This window comes from Cupressus sempervirens, chromosome 1 (assembly GCF_028749045.1).
Source record: "Cupressus sempervirens isolate cs-2001-9-10 chromosome 1, ASM2874904v1, whole genome shotgun sequence".
Taxonomy (NCBI): domain Eukaryota; kingdom Viridiplantae; phylum Streptophyta; class Pinopsida; order Cupressales; family Cupressaceae; genus Cupressus; species Cupressus sempervirens.
The window spans coordinates 700,872,999-700,890,726 of record NC_143118.1 but is presented as its reverse complement, the minus strand read 5'-3'; positions in this window follow the sequence as shown (position 1 = coordinate 700,890,726).

Below are 17,728 nucleotides of genomic sequence, written 5' to 3'. Positions count from 1 at the left end.
TCATTTGTGATGATTTAATGTTAATATTTTACATTTTGCAAGTTTTTTATTATTAGGATAGTGGACTGCTAGTTGATGTAACTAATAATTTTCTATAAAGGTTAGGCTATTGAATGCTTAGATCTAGATAAGTTGAAGCGTTTAAAAGTTTAGTTGGTACATTAGGACCTTGAATAATTGATTCAACCCCCACTCTTAGTTATACTAAATATTCTAATAACTGGTATCAAAGTTGTGGTTCTTGTAGAGAAAATTTTGAAGGTACTTAAAGCTAAACATCAAGATGCAAAAAAAGGAGGTGCCAAGGTTGAACAAGAGAACTTCCTTGCATGATAGAATTTTATGAAGTTACATTTGGTAGTAATTGGAGATGGTGCAATATACTTTGTGGAAAATGCATGTGGAGATAATAGTTCTTCCTCTAACATCTTAGTAGATGAAAGAGAAGAAAGAACACAATCAAGCTATGTTGGAGATTGCATTAGCCCTAAGATACATTGAGTTTGATAACATAAAAGATTAAAAAAATGTGAAGGAAATGTGGGATATACTACAAACCATCTATAGAGGAGATACAAATGTCTTGAGGGAAAAATCAAAATCTTGAGAGGTAATTTTGATGAAATGAGAATGATGGAAGGTGAGAATATCTTCCAGTATTGTGGAAGAATCGAAGAGGTTGTAAATTCTATAAGAGGAGAAAATAGAAATATTGATGATGAGATTGTGATCAACAAGGTATTGAGAACTCTACTTTCTATTTATGTTATTAGGGTTTCTACAATATAAGAATTAAGATTTACCCCTAGTAATAACCTAACTCTAGAAGGTGTAATTGGTAGGCTTACTACTTTTGAAATGTGAAATTTTGATAATTTCAACCCTAACATTGTTGAATTTTCTTTCAAGTTATGATCTATTATTAGTAAGAAAGGAAAAGGATGTTATAAATAGATAATACTAAAAGGGGGGAGGTGGTGGGTCAATGGGGGGTGGATCACTATTCTACAAACTTTTTCCCACAATTGGATATTATTAATTACTTTGCAACATGCATAAGAAAGTAAATCAATAGTGTTGAACACTAAATATAACCATACACAAAGAAAACTCATAACATCATTATTTTTTAACTAGGGAAACTCTAGCTAAGGGAAAAATGCAAGGGGGATGGTACCCACAATATGATTCACTAAACAAAAGAATCTTGTTAAGGATATTGAACTTGTTAGGAGTTTGTGAACTACATATAGCGCCTTGGTCCTTGTTAGAGGACTAGGCCTTGTTAAAAACCTCAAACCTATTAGGAGTTGGTATTAAAACTACAACTGTATGCAAGAAGAGTCCATTTCCCTAACTAGAAATTATACTATATAGTACCTTTATACAAATAGATAGATACAAAAATCTCTTTATCATTGACTATTGTACTTTGTGTAGCCTGATCTGACATCAAAACTTGTATCACATATCTCTCATACAACTTTTCATGTCATATAAATAGTTCACATATATATCATATACTTTGCATTCTCATATATATCACATATTAGATATTCTTTTATGGTTCTCATAAAGCAACTCTTTACTTATATTATTTTCTTTTACAAAAACTATTGTGTAGTTAGATTGATGGAAACACACATTACACTAACTTAGGGTAAACATCTAGGATGTTGTTCCTACAAAAATAAGTAATTATTTTGTGACAAAAATAATTCCTTAACACTTTATACCTCTTTTACTAATGTACTATGTTCTACTATGCATACCATCTTTATAGGTATTTGGCCTATAACTCTATTCATACTATTTGTACTAAACTATGCACTTAAGTATTTCATCATGACACTCTAATATACCTTCCCTTAAATTTTCACATTCCAAATATCTATATAGCCTTCGCTATACTAAAAATAATCTTTGTGCTACTGTATGCGTGAATATGCAGCCTCTACTAACACACACACTTCAACACGATCATTGTATGCAGATTCATCCCAGAATGAACATTGGATTGTTCATCCAAAAATTAGCTGGCAAGGCGACCTGTTGCCTTCTATCTAAAGGGATTTTGCTTATTAGATATCCTCAGATTTAAGGTGTTAAGCAACTAGACCCTCTAAGAATGAAGGATTTAAGAAATGAAATTAATCTATATGATTATGCAAATTAATCTAGAATGAGAAATGCATTCTAATCTAAGAACAAGTAAAGGAAACTAGATTAATCATATGCATATTATGCTAAATGAAATTAAGCTAGAAAATGAATATCTTATGAAAGTAAGGAGCTCAAATGAATGCACAATCTAGCAACAATTCGATGCAAATTCTCATTCAACCTCTTCTCAAAATGAAGAGATGAGGGTCTTTAAATAGACTTTCCTAGAATCCATCAACGGTTGAGATCAATTTCAATCAACGGTTAGGATTAAAGGTGAAGTTCAATCATAAAGGAAGATTTCCAAATTAAAGGGAGTTAACTGATTTAATTTGAGTAGAATAAGGATTTAACTAATTTAATTTGAGTAGAAAAAGGAGTTAACTGATTTAATTTGAGTAGAATAAGGAGTTAACTTATTTAATTCCTTTTTGATCAACAGTGAGCTGGAAATTTCCCTTTTTTGAACTGAAGAGAGATTTTGGTGAGATATTTAATTTAATAAAATGAGATATGTTCTCATTATTACCTTTTTCATTTAATTAAATAATTCTATTTAATTAATTAGAGGCACTTTTCTTATTTAATTAAATAACTTCATTTAATTAATTAGGAATGACTTCCCATTTAATTAAATAACTTTGTTTAATTAATTAGAAGTAAGTTCTCCATTTAATTAAATAATTTCGTTTAATTAATTAAAATAGGCATATTTATTAAATTAAATAAATTTAATCCCATAGTAAATTAGTCTTAGGATATAATTTAATTTAATAAAATGAGATATGTTCTCATAATTACCTTTTTCATTTAATTAAATAATTATATTTAATTAATTAAAGGCACTTTTCTTATTTAATTAAATAACTTCATTTAATTAATTAGGAATGACTTCCCATTTAATTAAATAACTTTGTTTAATTAATTAGAAGTAAATTCTCCATTTAATTAAATAATTTTGTTTAATTAATTAAAATAGGCATATTTATTAAATTAAATAAATTTAATTCCATAGTACATTAGCCTTAGGATATAATTTAATTTAATTAAAGTATAAATACTTATTAATTAAATTAAATATTAATCAATAGGTTTAATGTAACTAATATGAGTAAATACTATATGAATTAAATAATAAGCATGATGAATGCAGATTAGGGTTTTTTGCATCTGACATTTAAGTCAAGTAGCGAGTAGTAGAATAAAAATTTTCCTAGTGAAATGGGACTTAGGATTGATTAGAAATAGACCAGAATTGGTATCATGGCAATGAGCCAATTTTGGGGTATTACAACTACCAATAAAACTAACACTTAGACAATTTTCTATCTCTGACTGTAGAATCTTCAGTAGTATATTTTGTCATTACATCTTGAAATATATGTTTTCATAAATGACAACCCTAACTCATCTTACCTAGGCCTATTTCCAAAAAAGGAAAATTTGTAAAAAGTGACAGTGATGTTTCTGATGATGAACTTGATGAGCTTGAAGCATTGATGGTAAGAAGACTTCAAAGAGGCAAAGGAAAATGAAAAAGGTAACTTCTTATAATCTATTTTTCATGTAACAAAGTTAGTCATATTTTTGCAAGATGTCTTGACAGAGAATACAAGGATGAAAGAAGGGAAAACAAGTACAAAGGCAAAAGAGATGATAGAGAAAATAGAAGAAGCAAGGACTACAAAGACAAAGGTAAGAAATCCTATTCCATTGCTAATAATGAATCTAAAAGAAATGATGAAGAAGGTGTCTATGTTTCTATAAAAGAAGATTTTGATGAAGATGAGGAAACTACATTAATCTCATATGTGAGTAAAGGTAATAGGTGGATAATTGATAGTGACTATTCACATCACATGACTAGTGATAAAAGTAAAGTTGAAATCATGGAACCATATAAAGGTAGTTGTGTTAAGTTTGGTGATGATGCACCATGTCTTGTGAAAGGTAAAGGATCAATACAATTGACTGACAAGATCAAGTGTGACAATGTTTATTGGGTTGAAGGACTTAACTATATCTTGTTGAGTGTTTCAAAATTGAACAAATCATGATACAGAGTTGAATTTGTTCACACGAAGGCCAAGACATTTAATGCTACTGGTGACCTAATTGGAAATGGTGATCATCCAAGAGGTAACTTGTTCTATCTAGATTTAAATGCTGATACATGTTTGTTTGCATAAAAATGAAGATATACAATCATAGCATAAGAGGTTATGTCATGTGAACTTTGATAATTTGGTAAGCATTAGTATGATGAAAATATTAAGAGGATTACCAAAATTGAAGAAACCTAATAATGCCATGTGTAAACAATGTCAATTGGGAAAAATAATAAAGTCTAGGTTCAAGAGCAAGACATACACATCAAATGATATTTTGGAATTGGTTCATATTGACCATTTTGGATCTATTGTACTGCAAAGCTATTGTGGAGACAAATATTTCATTCTATTTTTTGATGAGTATTCTAGGATGATGATCATGATGTTTCTTAAAGAAAATTCTAATGCTTTTCAGCTATTTAAGTGGTATTTGGCCAGAGTTGAAAAAGAAATAGGTTAGAGTTTGAAGTGCTTGAGATATAATAGAGGAGGAGAATTTATCTCTAATGAATTCAATATATTCTACAATGATAGAGGAATCAAAAGGTAGATGTTAGCACCAGGGACCGCTCCGTAAAATGGAATGGCTAAAAGGAGAAAAAAATCAATAATGGACTATGCTACAACACTGATGATGGAGAAGAATGTATCAGATAAATAGTAGAGAGAAGTTGTAAGTATAACCGTTTACACTTTGAACAAAGTGCAAGTTAAGAAAGGTACAAATATTTGACCCTTTGAGGTGTGGTATGGATATGCACCTAATGTGAAGTATTTAATAGTTTTTGGAAGAAAATGTTATATATTGAAGGAAAATAGGAATGTAAAATTTGATGCTAAAAGTGATAAAATTATATTCCTAGAATATTCCACTAAGAGAAAAGCTTATAAGTGTTTGAATTCTAACACTAATAAAGTTGTGGAAAGTGCAAATGTGAAAGTTGATGAATATGGAGAAAACAATGAAGTTGAATGCAAGACAAAACCTAAAGATTACAACATATTCAAATACATTACCTAAGCAGGAGGAAAAAAAAATTGATTAGCAACAAAAAAATGAATGTCAAGTTGCAGCAATAGGTTGTTGAGTAATAGATTGTAGGTTCTGAGCATCAAAAAAATGATGCCAAGGTATATGCAAAAGATGCCAAATGTTAAGAAGGCCATGCTAAGAAACTAGAACTAGAAGTAAAGATATAGATTAAATGACCTTGAAATTAATTTTCAAGAACCTGTAGAATAATAAAGAAGAAGATAACCTATTCAAGAAATGTATGTGAGAAGACACCATGCACTTGAGAAAATCATTGGTAATAAAGAATCTAGAGTTATTACAAGAAAAAGATCGAGGAGTGAGACATGTCTACTCGATGGATTTGAACCCAAATTAGTGAAAGATGCTTTGGGGAATGAAGATTGGATTCAAGCAATCAATGAATAAATTGAACAAATAGAGAAGAATAAAAGTTGAACACTTGTACATAGATCTAAGGGAAAAAATGTTATTGGAACAAAGTGGGTATTTAGGAACAAGCTAAATGAAAAAGGTGAAGTCACAAGGAACAAGGCTAGATTGGTATGCAAAGGATATGCACAAGAAGAAGTAATTGATTATGGGGAAGCATTTGCCCCAGTTGCAATATTAGAAGGAGTTAGAAGACTACTTGCATATTATGATTATAAAGGATTTAAAGTGCACCAAATGGATGCCAAATATGCATTTTTGAATGGAATATTGGAAGAAGTTTACATTGAACAACAAGAAGGATTTTTTGACCCCAGCAAGAAGAACATGTTATGTAAACTACAAAGCATTTGCATATGAGATAAGGAAAGAATTTGAAATGTATATTTTTGGTGAGATTAAATTCTTTGTTAGTTTACAAGTATATTAAATGAAGCAAGGTATCTATATTACTCAATCAAAATACATCAAGGAGATATTGAATTTCTTTGAAATAGAAGATTCAAGACTAGCTAGTACAACTATGGCTACAGGGCATAAGCTATCCAAGAATGATGATTCTACTGATGTGAACCAGACATTGTACTGATCAATGGTTGGAAAGTTACAATATGTTGTTCACAATAGACCTGATATTGCATTAGTAGTTGGGATTGTTGCAATATTTTTTGCAAGTCCTAAGGAGAATCACATAATGACAGTGAAAAGAATATTGAGATTTCTGAAAGGAACAAAAGAATATGGCTTATACTATAAGAAGAATGGCAATTTTGAACTAAAAGTGTATACCAATGTAGATTGGGAAGACAATGTTGATGATAGAAAGAGTACAAGTGGAGGAGATTTCTTTCTAGGAAAGATACTAGTTTCATGGAAAATTAAAAAGTGGAATAATATTTCTCAATCAACAACCAAATTTGAATGTGGCAACAATAGTGAATTGTTCAAATATTGTGTGGATCAAACAATTGTTGAAAGGGATGAAGGAAGAGATAACTAATCTTGTTGTTATCTATTGTGACAACAAAAGTGAAATAAACATATCAAATAACCCTACAATGCACAAAAAGACTAAGCATATTGCTATCAAATTTCATTACTTGAGAGAGTTAGTTCAAGACAAAGAAATGAGATTGGATTATGTGAATGCTAAGGAGAAAATAGTTGATATTTTCACTAGGGAATTATTAAGGATGCACATGAGAATCTAAGAGGTAAATTAGGGGTGATTCCCCTAGCTAGAGCTACTTAAGATGAGATGGAACTTTGCATCAAATATGTTGATTAGAATATCTTACAAATTGATGCAGAAAGTCATACTTTAGGAATTGCCTAAAGTAGTGAAGGAAGGAGAATAAAATATTGTATCAGTCATAAGAATAGATGGTGGATGAAGAATTTAGTACCAACATGAAGATATCTACATGATCAAGATGTATGAGATAGATGAATTGTCTTTGGCATTGTTGTCAAAGTGGGAGAGATTTAGTTACCATTTAGAGAGAGATATTATATCAAGCAATTAACTATTTCTCTCTTCTATGAAGATTAAGAGAATTTAAGTAAGGGATATTATGCAAAGGAGAATCTATGTGTGGAGTGTTGCCAAAAATACTAAGAAATTTGATTGATTTCACGCTCTAATATGATAGAAGGAGCTCATGTGGGTTGCTTGGATGAGAATAAGATTGAAATTGAAAGAGAGAGATTGTTGGAGATAAAGATGAGAATCAAAATGAAACTAAGGATATTAATAAAGATTTGATACTAAATGTAGAGGGAGATGCTTTAAGTAGTACATCTTTTGGATTTCATGGTAACTAGAGGTGTTGTCATCAATGCCAAAGAGGGAGATCATTGGAAACTACAATTGGAACAATTATCATGTTATCATTGATGTTAGACCTAATCGGTAAGATAGTTTTCTATCTGATTATAGTGCCATATCTATATGATTGATGAAGAGGAATTGAGAGAAGACATAACATAAGTATCTAGAGGAAAGGTTGAGTTATGAGGATACTACAATGGGAACTTTATTAGTTAGACTTTCACAAGATAAAGTAATTGTTTAATTATGCTAAAAGTGAAGAAGACAACTGTACTAAAGCCTAGAAGAAGTGATCAAAGAATGACTAAATGTGTAGGCTTGATCGAAAAAAAGAAAACAAGATTAAATAATTCAAAGTATATGCCTAGTGATGCTAGCGTTGATTGAACACTAGTATGTGCCAAGTAGATGTAGTGTCAACCAAACATCAGTATTGACTGAGCGTCAATATATGTGTCAAATAGAAAAGTTAGTAGCAACTGAGTAATCTAGTAATGACTAAGCATCATAACATAGTGTTGGATGAGGGACAACATTTTTATAGTTTATGAGAAAATCATGATTTCAAGCTGACACACTTGATTCCTTGGAATATGTAAAGTGTGTTAAAGATAAGGATTGCCGAGATAGATTATTTAAATCAAGGGAAACTATGTTTGAGTTTTTCTATACAAGGATTCACAAAGAAGTTTCTCGAAAAGAAAAAGATGAATAAATAAGTGGACATATTCATTGTATATGTTGAATCTAATCATAACCCTAAGATCTACGATGATGTTTAAGCAAAAAAAATACAATTACCTATTTAAGGAGGTATAAGGGATAATTTTAGTGTGCCTAGAGGTTAGTAGAATTGGTTAATATCTAATCAAGGTTAGAACAATACAATAATTTGGTAGAAAGTCCAAGCAAGATGTGAACTTGTGCTCACAAGCATAAATAAACCTTCTTGTTTCTAAGCCTACACTTAGCTGCTAGCTCTGCTCACAATACAAAACTCTATTTTCCTTCCCAAATCTCTACTTCACAATGCATGCCTACAACACTACCGAATCCCTCCCTTTTTACTTTCATGGCTACAATTTAATCTGTTACAAATAGAAAACCTAAATAAACATAAAACACCTTAGTAAGATTACAAAAATCATTAAATACACATAGGATAAAGAACCACAACCCAAAATAGGTCCTCACACATCCCATGATCAATCCACACCATGATCACATACTGCACATATTAAATGTACCAATTCTTCTAATCAATATATCCAACCAATGAGCCAAACCACCGAGCGTCAACAACAACCACCCAATATGCCAAGTATCACCTAACATACCTAGAAAGTACATCCATTAAGCTCCCACATGATCATCAAGCACTACTTTTATCAAGTAGAATATCAGTTGGGCACCACAAGCATCACTGAGCTCCTTTAGTTATCAAGTTCCCTGTATACAACTATAGCCTATAACTACCCTAGTAGTGACAAAGCATCACCTCCTTTTAACCAAGTTCTCCAACTCCAAGGTCAAAACCACTCCAACATATAATATTTCTAACTACCCTAGGATGCTCCTACATCAAAATTCTAAGGTACAAAAATATGTTCTTAATAGCTAGGAAAACATCTTTCAAAATTTAACACATAAACCCCAAACTAGTTTTTTACACACATGCACACATGCGCACGCGAGCGCGTGCGCACACACACACACACACACACACACACACACACACACACACCCGCACCTGCACCCACACACCCACCCACCCACACACACACACACATCCTTGAAGTCATCAACTTGTACACTCTTTCCTTTGTTCCACTTCTACAAATTCCTTCCTATAACAAACAACTATTTATTTTTCTTATTTACATCTTTATTGAGTGTTCCATTTTCCATGTTGATCTCTAACCCCTTGAGAATCCTTCAAATGAACTCACCTACCAAAACTCAAGTTCCTCATACCAAGTTTTGCATTCTGCAAATAAATTAAGAAAACATTCTTGCCACCCTACTCAATAGTAAACACATTCTTGACACAGTCATGCACAACCTAAAAAGCATACTTCCAAGGTCTACTAAGTAATATAATTGAACTATTCATGTCCAAAATATCACACACCACCTGATCCTTCCAACCAAATCTAAAAATTAACAAGACACTAGTCCATTAGTTCCAAAGCATGTTCATCTTGCAACCAATTGATCTTATTAGGACAAGGATGTCTCACTCTCTTAAAACTAAGTTTTTGAATCATGTCTTAAGAAACTAGGTTATTAGTACCACCACTACCCATAATCAAATTCTAGCATTTACTTCTTTACTTGCATTGAGTCCTAATAAAACCTTCTTTGACAAGGTTCAAGTACCTTCTTACTTAAAAATACTTGCTGATCTCATTCACCACATAAGATATTTTATTGCCAACCTTCCTATTAACATTAGGAAATTAAAAAGATCCATGTCCTTATTCACCACATCTATGACCAGTATTGTTAAATACATCTCTACATGTTCTCCTCCATTCAACAAGTTTTTGTTTATCTTCAATAATTATTTTATCTTTCATTGAGTAATCCTTATTTTCCTTCCCTCGAGAATTACTTTGATGTCTTCTCTTCAACTTAGCTCCTTCATTTAGAGCATAATGATAAGCATATTCAATTGACTAAATATTCAGCATACCAATATCCTCTTGAATTTTGAATATCAAACCATTAATATATTTAGCCATCTTTTCCTTAGAAAGTTCTCTATCTCTAGACTAAATAGTAAACTTGCAAAAATCCTTAGTATAATCCTTCATAGACATATCCTTCTATTTTAGGTCCTATAACTTCTTAAACAAGTCAAGTTCATAATCAATATGAATGAAATTAGCCATCAATTTTGTCACCATTTATCTCCACCTAGTGATTTTCATTTCACCTTCATCTTCTATATCTCTTTGAAATTCTTTCCACCATAAAGCAACATGTCCTTTCAACTTAGTCTGTGCCAATCTTACTCTAAGAGGACCACCAATATCCTCTAACTCAAAGTAGTCTTCCATCTCACCAATCCAATCAATCATGTCTTCAGGACTCAAAGTACCTACAAAATTGGAAACATCCATCTTATGCTATAGTTTCAACTAAGCTTTAGATCTATCCAACTCGCCAATTCTTTCTTCCATAATTCTCTCCATGTTATCAATTCTATCTTTACTACTAGATCTAATAACCTTAAATTCTTATTGAATCTTCCTCATAACCATCTTCCACACCTACATTCATTAGTACACCAATTATAGCTCTTATGATCTCAAAAACCATATCATTCTTCATAAAATCCATCTTAGATATGAAATTTGATCTAACCTTCTCTGAAATTTTAATCTCCATCACATCATAGATATTTTCAATCTTCCTAGGGTCCAATAATCTTGGAGGCATCTTCTAAGATCTTCATAAATGCTCTGCAAAAAATTACACACTAGATCTAACCTTGTCTCTAATACCATCTAACATAGTGCAAGGCTGAGTGGACCCCCAATGGAAGCAACCAAGGCTCCAAAAAATAACCACACAATGAAAATACAACACAAGAAACACAATCTAATAGAAACCAAATCTCTATTTATCAATTAATTGATTACATACAATGTTCTAGGTTGTAAGGCCTTCCTAGTTATGACCAAATACAAAAAGAAATTATAGTAATGGTTTTGCAAAACCTCACAAGATCCGAACCCCTAGCTAGCCCATATCTATAACAATACAACAATTTGGTAGAAAATCTAAGTAAGATCTAAAATTGTTCTTGCAAGCCACCAAGAAAACTTATTATTTTTAATCCCACATTTAGCTACTAGCTCTTCTCACAATTTTCAACTCCATATTCCTTCCTAAATCTCTACTTTACAATGCATTCCTACAATAATACACAAACCCTCCTATTATGCTTGCATGACCACAAGTTGAGCTATTATAAATAGAATTGTCGGGAACTCAAAAAAACATAAAATGCCTTATTCAACTTACAACAAACATTAAATGCACATAATAGAAAGAATTGAGACCCCAAATACATTCTCAAACATCCCACAATTGATCTACATCATGATAAAATGTTATGCATATTAAATGCACTAAGTTGGTTGATTAAAGCATCCAATCAATGAGCCAAACCACTAAGTGTCAACAAAAATGACCAAAACCACCAAGTATCACCAAGAATACCTAGTGATAATGTCTACCAAGATCCCACATGATCACCAACCACTAGTTCTAATGAACTAAATATCAATTGAGCACCACAAGCATCACCAAGGTCCTTTAGTCATTGAGTTCCTTGGGTACAACTACAACCCAAAACTACTCCAGTAGTGATCGAGCATCACCTCCTTTTAATCTTGTTCTCCAACTCCAAGCTCAAAACCACTCTAACATATAGGATTTTTTAGTACCCTAGGATGTTCCTATATCAAAACTATTCTAATCATACTTTAGCTCATATGTTTTAATATTATTATGAACTATTCTAATATTCAACCTAATGCAATTGAGATTATATTGTCTTGGAATTGAACTACATAACTTTGATTATCTTTGAACATCTTCTATTGTACAAGTATCTGGTAACACCCCTCTTATCTTAACAAGTAGTAGTAGCATTTTGAAGATTGTATAAGTACACTTGGATTGGGTTGGGAGATAAGGTTACTTCTAGTACTCCTTGATTTCATAACTTTATAAATTCATGCTTAGGTAAAACTATATGATAACATCACACTTTCTTAACAAAAAATAATGTTACCTATTTACTAAAAAATGGTAATCAACTAGGTTCTTATGCTATAATTTGTTTATACATATCATACAAATCATTTCTTTCTTAAGATGTTTAAACAAACTATTCACCAAACTTTGTATCAATTTTTCTTACCCTTTCAAGTTCCCTAGTGGGGCATTACATATCTTATTCAGTTTTTTGATTCTTCTATAAATTGAAATCTTTAATTTAGATTATATAAGGATACATAGAGGCTTCAACACAGATTACATGTATTGTAGAATTCACTAACCTAGTAAGTAGTAATTAAATATTTAATTATATAAAAAAGTTTTATGGTTTATTTTTTTATCTCTTTTATGTGATTAACTAAAGTATGGATTTGTTATTTTTATAACATTTTTTGCATAATCATGAGCCTTGTCACCTTGATCAGGGTATCTTAGGTGGACTAGGTGATGTGCATGTTCTATCCCCCACTTGTAATTTTCTACTAAATACATAGGAATTAATATAAGATGTTAACAAGGAATTTAGAGTTATGTTGGAGGAAGGGGAAATTGGGCTTCCACCTTTACATGGTTGGCCTTGTTAAGTAAAGAATAGTAAACTATTCTCAAAACAAAGTGAAGCTCAATACCTAATCACCTTCTTAAACTATAAATGCACAAAAAAGTCCTTCACATTAAAGAGCCCTATCAATGGTCAAAATATACCTTAGGATTATATCATCTGTAAGTCTCATGAAATGTTGTTATCTTTATAAAACCAATTTGCATAATTTTTTTACTTGACATATAACTACTAGAAATGAAATATACATATAAAATGAGATAATAACTTTGAAAATTAAATGGAAAGGAATTATTTCAAGAAGATTTCCTTGACATTATGTTTATGTTAGAAATTCATTGTGGGAGAAAACTTCCACAAGTAAGTTTAATAAGTATAGTTCAAACTCTACAATGGCTTTTTACGAGGCAAGTAGAATTAAAAGTCTACCAGTGATAAGATACAAGTAAAATATGAATGGTTCCCCACAAACCCAAGCTTAGTCTTTTGTTGTGAACTGATTTAGATTCCACGTTACAAAACTCTCATAGAACTTATTAGTTGAATTTGGATTTTTAATATTTGTATGACACAATTATAGTAACAATTGTAGCAACTTTAATGAGTAGTATATTTTATGCCCAGGAAAAAGAATTATTTCAAAGGTTCTTTGCAACATTTTCCAATTGAATGATTATTGTATTAGATTTTTCTCAGGAAACCATTTACATACACCATTGTAGTTGGTAATATAATGTACATGCTATTATGTCTCATGGAAGCATCCATCTACCCTTATCATAATCATAATAGCAACACCTATTTGGTATAACTAGAACATCATTAACATGGAAGTCCCTTTCTAATATGAAAATTTTAATAAATCCTTACTTGGCTTTCATATTTCTTATTATTCTATATTCTTTAAACTTGTAGATCATGTGGGTGCTCTTTTTTGAAAGTCTGGTAACCTATGTACACTATAATTGTGCCAGGAAAATGATTTGGTAATTGACAGTTTTCATGTTGGTAGTGGTATAATATTCTCTCACCATAAACTATTTTTTAAAGGTTTTTCTTAAAAACTATAGCAATATTCTTAATATAATGTGCATACAATTAGCTAAATAGTCTTGATTATACAAGTTTCATATATCCAACTTAAAGACACATTACTGGAATGATAATCAACAGCAAGAAATTTATGCAAGAGATCACATCAATATCTTGTGTAAATGTCTTTAAGTTGATTCTCATTCCAATAATGTCCCTTTAAGCTAGATATATGAACCTTGTACAATTGAGACTTCTCATCTAATCATTTTCATGGTATTTTAGAACATTTCTACAATTTTTAAGTTAAATCTTAAAAAATAGTTTATTGTAGGAGTCCATATACTATTACCAACATGGAAGTTATTTATTTCTAAATCATTTTCTTGATACAATTATACCATGCATAATTTTTTGAGATTTTGATACCAATGCAATTATTTTTTGACATGAGTTCCAAAAAGTATGCCATACCTCTAATGACAACATTGTCAGTCAAGTTAATCCAATTGATTTCACTTCCCCTTCATCTTCTAATGGCATATGTTGTCAGGTGGTTGATGAATTCTACCCTAATAAGTGGTTTCATTGATATTTTACCAAGGAAACCATTTGCCTTTTTTTCGATGATAATTTATCAGAACTATCAACAAAGTCTCATTAGAAATTGGGCCCAAATATAGTAATGAGAGAGAGAGATCCAATTCTAGGTTATTGATTTGAAAAAGCTAGGTTCTCCATTTCATAGATAAAATGGTAGTTAGAAAAATAGGGTGATATAGGGAGAGATTGGGGGTGGAGCAATAATGAAAAATAATAGAAAGAGATGAGCGATAGAGAGAAAACACTATTGAGTGAGGGAGAGAGAACACTAAAGATGTATGGGGTGATAGATATATAGATAGAGGAAAGAAAACTAGAGGAATCTTGATATAGATAGAGAAGATATCAATGGTAAGGAGAGTTTGGGTAAGATGAGATAGAGATAGGGAGGGGAAAGGAGTGTATATGTGTGTGAGTAAGAATGACTTAAAGCTAAGAATAAGGTGGTAGATATAGAGGGTGAGTAAGTTAGAGAGAGAAATATGGATATAGAAATAGGGAGGTATAAAGATCTATAAATATAGAACAATATTGAATTATTTGATAGGTATTTTTCTATTAGGGTAATCAATGGATTTGTAAGTGTTTATTTAATTTAATTTTATGAAAAGATGATATATTATGTGTATTTCAAAATATTAGGTTGTCAATTTCATATAAGAAACAATAATTAGAGGGGTAGGGAGATATAGGAAGGGGAGAGAGGATAGGGAAAGTGAATAAGATGAATTATATGAATATAGAAGGGATATAGAGAGAGGTTAAATTATTATTATTGATAAAAATAGGGAGGGAAGAGTTGTGTGTGTGTGTGTGTGTGTGTGTGTGTGTGTGTGTGTGTGAGGGAGATAAATATGAAGGGAAAGTCAAAGAAGAAGGAAGTAGGAGACAGTTGAATAGGAAGTGGAAAAAGGACAGTGGGGAGATGAAGAGATAGAATAAAGATATTTGAGGTGATAGATATTATAGAGATATATACACATAGAATATCAAAGAGAAATATAACAAATAGCATATATATTGTGAGAGCTGAATTGTAAGGAGAGGGGTAAGATAAGATAGAGACATGGATGTAGAAAGAAGTGAATGTGTGTATAAGAAAGAGATAAAGGAAAGGGTAGTGACATAGGGAGAAGGGGCAAACTTATGAAAAATTGGCTCAACTTAAGCCTACAAACATCCCTTGATCAAAGTTACACACAAAAGCAACACACAATAAGGAAAGATTCTAAAATTTTACTCAGGTGAAATTAATAAGAAACACATTAAACATGAGGGCACTCAATAATTGGCTACCATACTATTGTAATAATTAGAAGAAATCAAGAAACATTCCTGATTATGAGGCCTTCTAGGTTAAGGCTATGTAATTTAAAATTAGGAAATAAGAATCAAGCTTGTCTCCCTATCTTTATTTTTGATATCCTCCTATTGCTACTATTTTTATTTTTTCCCCTTTTTAAAAAATACTTGTAATCAAGCTTCTTATTTAGCCAGCTAAGGCATAAGTTAGCTAGTTAGGCATTTAATTATATTATAGGTACAACCTTGGAGATGTAAACCAAAACCAAAATATATATAAACATGAATTGGTACACACATGAAGACAAATCCACACATGTCTGAGGAGTTGGCTCCTAACTTCACAAAACACAATCATGTGACTTAGAAAATCATGCCAAAATAAATAGCATGCATCACATGAAGAGAAATGTAAGAAACAAAGATTTCAAAGACTGACACATAACTCAAGACATACAAATAATCAGGGCTTTCACACTTAGGATGAAGATCCCAAATAGGTCCTCAACAATATGTTAAATTCACATGCCACAAAACTATAAGAAGGATTGGATACTTCACAAACAATATACTAGTACAAAAAATGTGAAATAATTTTGGTTTAACGAAAGATTGCTCCAAGATCCAAAATGCTCCTACATCAGAAACCTAGGGTTAATAAAGAATTGATGTCCACACCAGGCACTATTCATATTCTAACTTGAATTAAGAAAGTCCAACTTAGCTTATGTAATCTATGAACTATCTTCAACTGGTTTGTCTTTCCATTGAACTAGGTATTCCATGAGTCCTTTCCTCTAGTACTCTTTCTTACTCTACTATGCAAAATATTCTCAATGTTGTCCTTGGCTTTCTAGGATAATTTGGGTTATTTTCATCCTCATCATTAGATTCAACGTACTAAAATATATCTAATATGTTAATAACAAGTGATATATCTATATCTTCTGGTAATTCTACTTCATGGGCATTTCCATTGTTAATCTTCTTCATAGTCTTACAACATCCAAACTTCTTCATTTTTAATTTATTATAGATAAAAACTAGAAATTTATTCTTATTTAGGTGAATCATAACTTCATCACCAACTTCAAAATATTTATGTCTCTTTCTTTTATCAGCTCTCTATTTATACTTATAATTAACATCTTCTAAATTTTTTTAACTTCCTCATGTAAGGTGATCATGAAAGTTGCAAAGTCCTCAACTTCAAAACTCCTTCTTGTATTAGTAGGCAATTCTCTTATCTCCATGGCTCCTTTAGGATGAAATATAACAATAATCTCAAAAGGTGTCCTCTTAGTGCTTCTAGTCATAAAATTATTGTATCCAAACTCTTATTGTGCTAGAATTAAATCCCAATTAGTAGGCTTATCTCTAAAAAAAATCTTAGCAAGCTACCCAAACTCCTATTCACTACTTTAGTTTGTCCATCTGTCTGAGGGTGAAATGTAGAAGTAAAATTTAATTCTATATTTATCTTCTTCCAAAGTGCTCTCCAAAATTAACCAATAAACTTAGTATCTTTATATGAAACAATAATCTTAGGAAAACTATGCAATCTTACCACTTCCTTGAAAATTAACTCAACTACATGCAATGCATTAGAGGTCTTCTTACAAGGTATGAAATGAGCCATCTTAAAAAATCTGTCAACCACTACAAAAATAGAATCATTACCTCTCTAAGTTCTATGCAATCCAAAATCCATACTCACATCTTCCTAAGGTCTATTAGTTATAGGTAAATGTGAATACAATCACACATTCTGACTAGTTCCTTTTTCTACTTGACAAATTTTGCAAACTTTATTCATTCTATGCACATCTCTATAAATTTGTGGCCAAAAGTATCTCTTAGAAATG